The sequence below is a fragment of the Lissotriton vulgaris genome, chromosome 6 (genome assembly GCF_964263255.1).
Source record: "Lissotriton vulgaris chromosome 6, aLisVul1.2, whole genome shotgun sequence".
In the NCBI taxonomy this organism is placed as follows: domain Eukaryota; kingdom Metazoa; phylum Chordata; class Amphibia; order Caudata; family Salamandridae; genus Lissotriton; species Lissotriton vulgaris.
The window spans coordinates 481893833-481903822 of NC_141694.1; positions in this window are offsets into that span (position 1 = coordinate 481893833).

Here is a 9990-nt window from a genome sequence, read left to right on the forward strand (position 1 = left end):
AGGACCGGAGTTGACGGGAAGGTAGATATGGCATCAGTTGCCCACTTAAAAAATGTGGTCCTTGCCTGTTGAGCGCTTTATAAACTATACACAATGACTTGAATTTGATCCAATTCTGGATCGTCAGCCAGTGAAGTCGTGAAATGGCATCCGAAATGGCCGCATACTTTGGGATTCCGAAAACGAGGCGAGCCGCCGCATTTTGTATTGACTGTAGTTTTCTCAAGACTCTGGTTTGTGTGTTTAAAAGTAGGCCATTACAATAATCCAGTGACGTTAGAACCATGGAACTAACTAAGGTTTTAATGGCCGCCACTGGAAGGTAGGGACCGATTTTTCGTATCATGCATAGTTTATAGTGGGCTGTAGAGGCAACTTTATTTGCATGGTCCATAAAATTTAGGCCATCATCGAAGATGACTCCCAAATTTCTTACTTTGGAAACTGGTTTAGGGATTGCTCCAAATGTGGCAGGCCACCACTGAGCTGACCAGTCCGGTGAAAGGGGGCCAAATATCACAAACTCAGTTTTTTCTGAGTTGAGTTTCAGGCAATTAGTTGCCATCCACTCTCCTATCTCCATCATTCCATTTTGAAAGCGTTGGGCAACTTCTACTCCGTCACCCCTGATGGCCAGAACCAATTGCGTGTCGTCCGCATATGAGGTTAGGCCCATCCCATGTGCTTTGATGGCATTAGCAAGGTCCGACACATAGATGTTGAATAGTGTCGGACTCAGGGATGAGCCTTGAGGTACCCCACATGGCAGCGTCAGCTTGGCAGATTGGTACGGTCCAAGGGTGACGGCCTGAGTTCTATCAGAAAGAAACGAGGCCAGGAGATCCTGGGCCGTGTGGCAAATGCCCATCTTTTCGACAGGATCGACCAAGGTCTTGTGGTCGACCGTGTCGAAAGCCGCTGAGAGGTCCAGCAGTACCAACACTGCAGTCCCCCCAAGGTCTCTAATTCGGCGCACATCATCGGAGGCTTTGACTAAGGCGGTTTCGGTGCCATGGTATTTCCGAAATCTGAACTGAGTATCGCTCAGGATGAGGATGAGTCTTTCTGAGGCGTTCTGGATCCGCTGAAGTCTTTTCTGGAGCTTGGCGGTGGTTCCGGCGTAGAGGGCGTTGCCGTAGTCCAGTCGGCTGGTGACGAGGGCCTGGGTGACCGTTTTCCTGGTCTCGGTGGGGATCCACCGGAAGATCTTACGTAGCATGCGCAGGATATTGAAGCAGGACGAGGAGACGACGTTGACTTGTCTGGTCATGGAGAGGGAGGAATCCAGGATGAAGCCCAGGTTGTGTGCGTGGTCTGTTGGTTTGGGTGCGCTGCCCAGGGCGGGGGGCCACAAGGAGTCGTCCCAGGCAGAGGGCGCAGAGCCCAGGATGAGAACCTCCTTCTTCCCCCTTCTTAAAAGTAATAGCAAGCATATCTGGTGCGGCGGAGCGACAAATTTGTACCCGGCAGTCAATAGCCAAGGCGATATAGACAACTAAACCTCCTTTAGCTCTACCGCTAGTTGAAGGGGTTGCAGGGTCAAAATAATGTTTAAAACCCTCTAAAAACCGATTACAATCCACCAACCAGTTCTCTTGCAGGCTATTAACAGAGAATTGCCTAATAAACTGGTGCCACGTAGGGTCACTAAACTTATGTGCCAGGCCTTCTATGTTCCAGGAAATAATGTTACTGGACACCTCGGGGGTAGTCGACTCAGATTGTGGTGAGAGCAGGGAAATTGAAGGGAAGGGCTTGGGCACAGTTATCATAGTCTGGTCAGCCTTCTGTTGGCTCCACTGTTCAACAGCCAGTTCCTCTCTGATGTCCAGTCAATCGCACTCCTCCATCCCTGATAGGATATACATATTCACTCACCCAAACAAGTATTATAACATGTAGTCTTAACATCATATACCTGCTGAATCAACTATTGACACATCTTTGGGCAGTCACAGAACGCCCACCGAACCACACACAACTAACTAACCAATAACTAATATAGACTTTCACATAGCTAGTAACTAACTGGTGCAGCAGTTTACACAACAACTGAGAAAGTAATACAGATATTCACACAGTTTAGTCACTATCCAATATATTTAGTGAGACACTATAAATCAGTCAAGTAAATAGTCAATCACACTGCTACTAAATCGTCCTTCTAGACACTTATACATCCACTCATTCTTCAATGCAGATTGCTATATAGATAATATATATTTAAATATTGAAGCAAACTACATTCACTGGATGATGCCATCAGTGATGTCATCAGTGATGTCATTTGAGATGTCATAAGTGATGTCATCAGTGGTGTCACTGATCATGTCATGATTGATGTAATATGTGACATCATCACCAGTCGATTGCGGGGGCGAGAGTTACAGTTAGTACAACTAACTATAACGGAGGAATTTCAATGGTTTTGTATGAGTGAAATGTCCAGCTAACTATAACATTCCTAAAACCTATGGTTTTTTCAGTGAATTTCTAAGCTTTTTTAAATGCTAATTCCTAACTATAACCTGCCTGAAACCTATGTTTTTTTCAGTGAATATATATACATAAATATATATAACTGTGACGTTTGCACCGCCGATAATACAGGAGGAAGATCTGTGTGGCTGTGTACTTTCACAGCGTGTTCCAGCACAAGGAAAAATGCAATTTGGGGAAGCGGTTTCACGAACCTGAAGCCCACCGGAGGGCTATTAATATTTTAATATTGGCAGATGAACTATTGTTGAAAAAACGGACTCCACCAAAGGAGAATAATCAGGACTACCATTCCAAGCATGCTGTTCACTGGAGGACACATGTCTGAAAGGGTCGTATACGTGGTAATCCAATGCCTGTTTCCCAACTTGCCTAAACCCCATGATTAAGGTGCAGAAGGCCCTGAAATGCGTAGGGACATTATTTGCTTGGGCTGTTTAAACCGCTTCCTGAAATAAAGGTTCAGGTGAACATTTCCTTGTGGAGTGCACTTCTAAAGTGCGGAGGCTTTTGGGGAATATACATATATATACATATAAGTCTGCCAATCAAAGGTCCTGGCGGTCCGTTTTTCTTCAGTTCACCATTGGGAAGTGCTGGAGTTTTGGTTTGCATATATATAGCCTTGCGGCCGTGAGCAAGGCCGCTAGGCTGAAACGCGTTGGTGTTAGACTGGGCACTGAATAAATCTATGAACTGGAGTTGCTCAGTGCAGCGTCTTTTGTTACAAAAATAGTTTTTTGGCCATTGGTCTGGCCCAATGCCGGCACCCACTGGAGAGAAATCCTGTAGGAAGACCACATTGCATAAAAAAATAATATATATTTTATATATATATATATATATATATATATATATATATATATATATATATATATCAACCAACCTCCGTTTTCCTCCCGCAATCGCTCTCACTACGATCACGCTGGACACAGACACGGACCAAACTTCAGATGCTGGTTAGATTTTATTCAGCTGTCGCCATAACGTTTCGGCACAAAGCCTTGATCACATGACAGCGTAACCACATTTTACGTGAGTTTTTAAAGTGCACAGTGCTGTTTCGTGATTGGTTCATTTGTAAATATTGAACTAGTGGAAAGACTTTTAATCACAGGCACATCGTACCTAAACATACAGGTTCAAGGTGTTTAGTACATAAAATTGTAGTCAGTACTAAGTTTTGCCTTAACAGTATAAGTGACTTCATTTGTTGAAATAAACAATACCGGGTTAAATCCCTGAGTATATTTACAACTTTTTTATATATACACATTTTCTCACAATTGTGGGATAAATCCCTTATATGTAAACAATACACAAATGCTAAATCATTAGTCTTCCCTCGTGAATTAACCCCATTTCCCAATACGTGTAAAGTGCTTTTATGTGCTAATAAATATTAAAAAAGATTATGTTTTATCAGAGTAGGACTGAGCTTCTTAATACAAATCCTATCCTTTTTTCCATTCCAGTTCTATAGCTGCACTTGCGTTCCTTTCCTCTCCTATTCAGCATTACTCATCATTGTGTTGTTTCAAAGCCACCCCTGCTTTCATTTGCTCATAGGCTTTATTCAGTCAGTTTTTCTTTATCAGATAAGGAGTTTTTTTTAGCATTAGTATTCCAGTTCCGCATATGGGGTTGTGTAAATGACTAACCTATCATATATCAAAACAAGTCCTTACTTACTATAGACCTTTGTTGTTGCATGCAGTCTGCTTAAGCATAACTTTTTGGCTGTGGTACCGAGATATAGTAAACAATTGTCAGTTATTAGATCCATAAATATATCAAGATATACAAAATATATATTTTCTTATATATATATATTATTTACAATTCAACAATGATAGTAAAAATCTATAATTTCATCTATATACAATATATACACACACAATCTTATATGTTGTTTGCAACAATTTGTTACCCCATCTCTAGTCCGATTATATAGTTTACTTATGTAGACATGTATAAAGGTCTTCAGTGAGGTTCAAACCTCCCGGCTGTTTGCTGTTGAACTTTAATATGTAGTTGGTCTCCATTTTGCGCAATATATATATATACCAGCGAGCAAGGCGTCAGGTACGCCGAAACGCGCTTGGTTAGGCACGGTAATGCACTTTATGACACTGAAAAAATAAAGAACATCAGCGGCTGCAGAATTTGGAAAGAGTCCGTCTCTCTCGTTTTTTGTGGACGATGTATGGATGCTGGGGTTGAGAGTGGAATCAGGATATATATATATATATATATATATATATATATATATATATATATATATATATATATATATATATATATATATATATATATATATATATATATATAGAGAGAGAGAGAGAGAGAGAGAGAGAGAGAGCGAGAGAGAGAGAGAGAGAGAGAGAGAGAGAGAGAGAGAAAGAGAGAGAGAGAGAGAGAGAGAGAGAGAAAGAGGGAGAGAGAGAGACAGAGAGAGAGAGAGAGAGACAGAGAGGGATATTTGTATGTTTCTATTATGTGTGATGGCAACAGCAAAAGGTAGAGCTGCATGTTTGCATGTTTTCTATAATATGGTGACAGTAAAATTGCAAAGATTGCTATTTTGCATTTCTGGTTCTTTCTAGATTTCTCCTCACTGTTTCTGCACCTCTTTTGCTTCTTTCTTCACTTATTTTGTCTCTTTCTGCACCTGTCTTATCTCTTTATGTACTCCTGTTAATTCGTTCTGCACTTCTCTTACTTCTTTCAGCACCTCTTCTGCTTCTTTGTGCAACCCTCTAATGTCTATATGCAGCAGTCTCTCTTCTTTCTCTACCTCTCTTCTCTGTTTCTACAGCTTTCTTACCTCTTTTTGCACGTCTTTTAATTCTGCATCTTATTTTACCTCTTTCTTTACCTCTCATCAATTTGAGCAGCTCTCTTGCTTCTTTCTGTGTATGTTTTGTTTGTTTCTGCACTTCTGTTACTTTTTTCTGTACCTCTTTGTCCCTATGTCCACCTGTCTTGCCTTTTTTCTGCACCTCTGTTGCTTCTTTTAGAATTCCTCCTGTCTCTTTCACTATTGTTCTGTCCTCTTTGTTCACCTCCGTTGCTTGTTTTTGCACTTCTCTTGCCTCTTTCTGCTTTCCTTTTTGGCACTTTATTTGCACCTGTTTACTAATTTTTTGTACTTCTCCTGTCTTCTTTTTTACTGTTTTTTTCTGTCTTTCTGCACTTGTGTTGCGTGTTTTTGTAATTTTTTTGCTTCTTTCTGTACTTTTCTTTCTCTTCTTCTTGTATCTCTTTCTGCACCTCTGTTACCTCTTTCAGCATTTCTCACATTTTTCAGTAGCTGTTTTGTTTGTGTATCTCTATTCGCTGTTTCTAAACCTTTATTTGTTTCCTGTCTCTTTCTCTGTCAGCACCTTTTTGTCTCTTTCTGCAGTTGTCTTGCTTGTTTTTACACTTTTCTTTTTATATTTGGTATGAATGCAATAGCAATGCAATTGTTATTATTTGCTTACTAGTTAGTTTTAATATTGAGATGTTATTAGTTTAAAATTGTTAATTGATGTAACAAACTATTCAAACTATTCTTTGTTTTTTAGAACAATATTTTGTTTGGATTATACATTGAAGTTGGCAAGAAAACATGAAAAGGGAAGAGAACAAAGAAAACAGAAGTACTTAAAGAAAACTAAAAAGAAAAATACCAAAATGTTACTGAGGATAAAGTCTGTTCTAGTAAGACTACTAAACAATTTATTAAAACAGTTGTAGAGAGATTAAAGAAATACAATAGTAATGAAAGGAAAAAAGAACCTTTTTACAACAAAGCAGAAGCAAATAAAGAGCTGTAATGAAGAAAACCATTCATTTTTTGATAAAGAAAACAAGTCGCAAAAAGACAAAAACAATTTAAAGAGATACGTGTATGTATGTTTCGAAATAGAGTAATTTAACATTTATTTAAAAGATTGTAAAACGTATAAAAGAAGATCAGCAGCATATAAGAAGAAGCAACACATTGAAAGTAGAAGATACTGATTTTGAATTGACACAAAAGTTATTTATATTAGTATTAAAGCAAAAGAAATCATTGAATAAAACAATGCTGTTTATGATGGACAAAAGAAAAAGACTGATTAATAGAAGTACCTTTTGTAAAACTTTCACTGGTGAATAGCAACACACTTCTAGTACTGAGCCGAGCCTTTCTTTAATGAAGAAAGCTATTTTCAGCAGAACACATTAGTTCATGCAGTTGATAGTAGTGATCGATGCTATGAGATGAAAGATGGGTGTCCCATTCCAAAAGAAAAGATGGTTCCTAGGAATGTGGAAGAAGTAATAGCTGAAGAAGTTCATGGGAGGTGTACACAAACTCTGGTTTATAAGTGGGATTGTAGTAGTATTTGTAGTATTCATCAGGAATGTATTGATATATTACGATTTCTTTTACGAGGAAATGCCAATAAAAGTCTTAAACAGAAGATTAAGATATTACAAGGACTAGATACATGTAAAGTAAGAAAATACACTAACTCGCAGGGTCATTCTCTGGCTTGCCTTTCAAGTAAAGTGTGTCAAAGTACTTTCCATCATTTAAGAATGTTAGCAGTACACCACTCAGAAATGTGGAAGTTAGTAGCTGACTCTACTATGTAAAAAGTCCCGCATTATGTTTAAGTGAAATGTACACAGCTTTTTTGCACAGTTCAGTATCAGATGTCAGATGTAAAAAAAGTTTGTGATGATATGCAGTTTCGGTTTTTTTTGTTCACAAGAGGAGTCTAGAGAAAGTGAGAGCTTGATAGTGTAGGTGTTGAAGAAGAGGTGGAAGATATTAGTATTGACGAGTTTGCAGAATAAATTACAAAGTTTAAGACAGTTTCATCTGAAAAATCAAACTATGTTTGTATTTGTTGTCGAAGTTCTCACTATAGAAGTCAAACTGGGAATGTTGATTTATGTTTAAAAAGTGAAAAGGAAAACAATGATAAGTGGCAGCAATTTGGTGTTTATTTGTTAGTAGAAGGTCAGTTTGAGTTGGCTACTGGTCAACGTATTTGTAAATATTGTTACAACAAATTTGAAGAGAACAAATGCCAGCTAGAGCAGTATGTAACAACTTAGACTTGGTAACTATTCCTCCGGAACTGGCAGATTTGAATTCAAGTGAGTCCATTCTTATTCATTCTGTGCACTCATTTCAGGCTATAGTTCATATGGAGCCTAAAACAGCTAAGCTGCCTCCAACAGATTTACAAAGAGGTCTGAAAGGAAGGCTTGTGTACTTACCTCTAGATGTTAAGAAAAATATTAAAACTGTTGGAATAGACAGGGAGGAAAATTAGCCAGTATTTGTTCTAGTTAATGGAGTACCAACAAAGAGTCGGCTACATTGTATCTGGTTCAGAATAATATTTATTATAAGAATGTACATGTGGATGAACCGGAAATATGCTTATAAGATGAAACAGAAATCTCAAGTGGCCAAATAGAAAAAGTGGAGTGAAGAGATCTATGAACATTACACTATGCATCCTCTAAGTTCAAAAGTAGTGATAGGAAACAGTATTGAATTCTTTCAAATGAAGGAAGCAAAGGGAACTGCAATGAGTGTAAGGGAAAAAGGTTTAGAAGCTTGTTGTTTTCCACAGTTGTTCATTTCCAGGAAAGGTGGACGATTTGATGAGCGAGCTCTACAGATTCCAGCTTCAGAATACTGTTTGACAAGATAGTACTCTGAAGACTCAAGATTTCAACAGTGCATTCCATATATATTTCATCTTTTGTTTGAAAGTGATTTGTCTGCACATTCATATGCAGTGAACCACATATTGAAAACAGGAGTTCATCTTCAACATGTTTCTGCTAAAGAATTCATGGGCAAAGTTCAACAAAGAAATGAACATTTAGAATCATAGTTAATTAATTTGATGGTATGTCAAAGTGGTACCAATGAATATTGGTTTTGTCATCGCGGTGAACTTAAATGTATGTTAAGAAACTTAGGTTTGTAACACTTAGCTGTGCTGAATATGCATGGAACGATTCACTTGAATTTGTACGAGAAATACATTCAAATGTAAAAAATATTGAATTGAAGACACCTGGGGTACTCTGTTCCTTGGATCCTATAAATGTCTGCATATATTTTAACCATAGGTTTCAAAGTATGTTGTCATTTATCTGCAATGGAAGTATTCCTCCTCTTGGAGAAGTTACAGATTTCTTTTGGTGAAAAGAGTACCAAGCCAGAGGTTCTCCTCCTATACACATGGTATTATGGATCAAGAATGCAAAAAAAATTTGAACTTATACTGATGAAAGTGTTTCGTCTTTCATCAAACAGTATGTTACCTGTGCCATTCCAAGGGGAGGAGGAGAAAGCAGCTTGAGACAACATGTTTTACGGTTTCAAAGTCATTGATGTGGAAAATACTGTAGACGAAAATACAAGTCTAAAGGGAAATTTTATACAAAATGTAATTTTGGATTCCCACGTCCAATAATTTATTAAGGAAGAGTAAATAGTTTTAGGTCAGCACTAAGGCATACAATAACTCAGAAGTCTCTGAAGAATACAAACAACTTAAAAATAAACAAAGATTCAAAGAATATTAATGACTACAATCCAGTGATTTTGAAAATGTGGAATGCAAACATGGATATTCAATATGTTGCAGATAATTAAATTGCTGTTGCTCGCTATGCGACATCATATATAACTAAATCTGAAAAGACAGAGATGAAAGAAACGTGGGAAGAAATTTCACAAGAAAAGAGTCTTAGCAAGAAATTGTACAGCTTTAGCTTGAAGATGCTTTCCCATCCAGAGATTGGATCCTATGAATGTTCGGATCGCTAGAGCTCTGCCAGTTTATATTCAAAGTCAAGAGGAATCATTTGGGTACGTTTAGGTCTTTCCTCCACACGAAATAAGAGTATTGAAAACATTACAAGAAATCAAATTCTTAGCACTGAATGAACCGGAAAGTACAGATATTGTTAAAACTAATATGTTGGATACATACTATCCCGAAAGAAGTCCACATCTGAAAAACCTATGTCTGTATGAAATACTTCAAAATTACAGCTTTAAAAGAAACGTTACAGAAAATATAAACAATGAAAAATATGTAGTAATTGGATGTGACAGATGTTTGGTAAAACATGCCAAATGAAATCTTATTAACCACAGAAAACTCAGTTGCAAAAGTCTAGATAAGAGTGAATTTTTCTAGTTAGCACTTCTGCAACTGTTCTAGCCTTGGAGTAGTGAAATGGAATTACTTGGAGATTTTGACTGCTATGAAGATTCTTTTAATTCATGTAAAGATAACATTCGATGCACACTTTTCTCTACATATCTACAAATGCTAAATGATGAGATTGAACAAGAAAGTACTATTGCAACTGAAATAGCTAGAGATAGTTCTCAAGATAGTCAAAGTTCTGCTCCACTTAGTCAACATCCACTGGAACAACCACTTATCGAAAATGAAGCAGCAATACCCATGAATG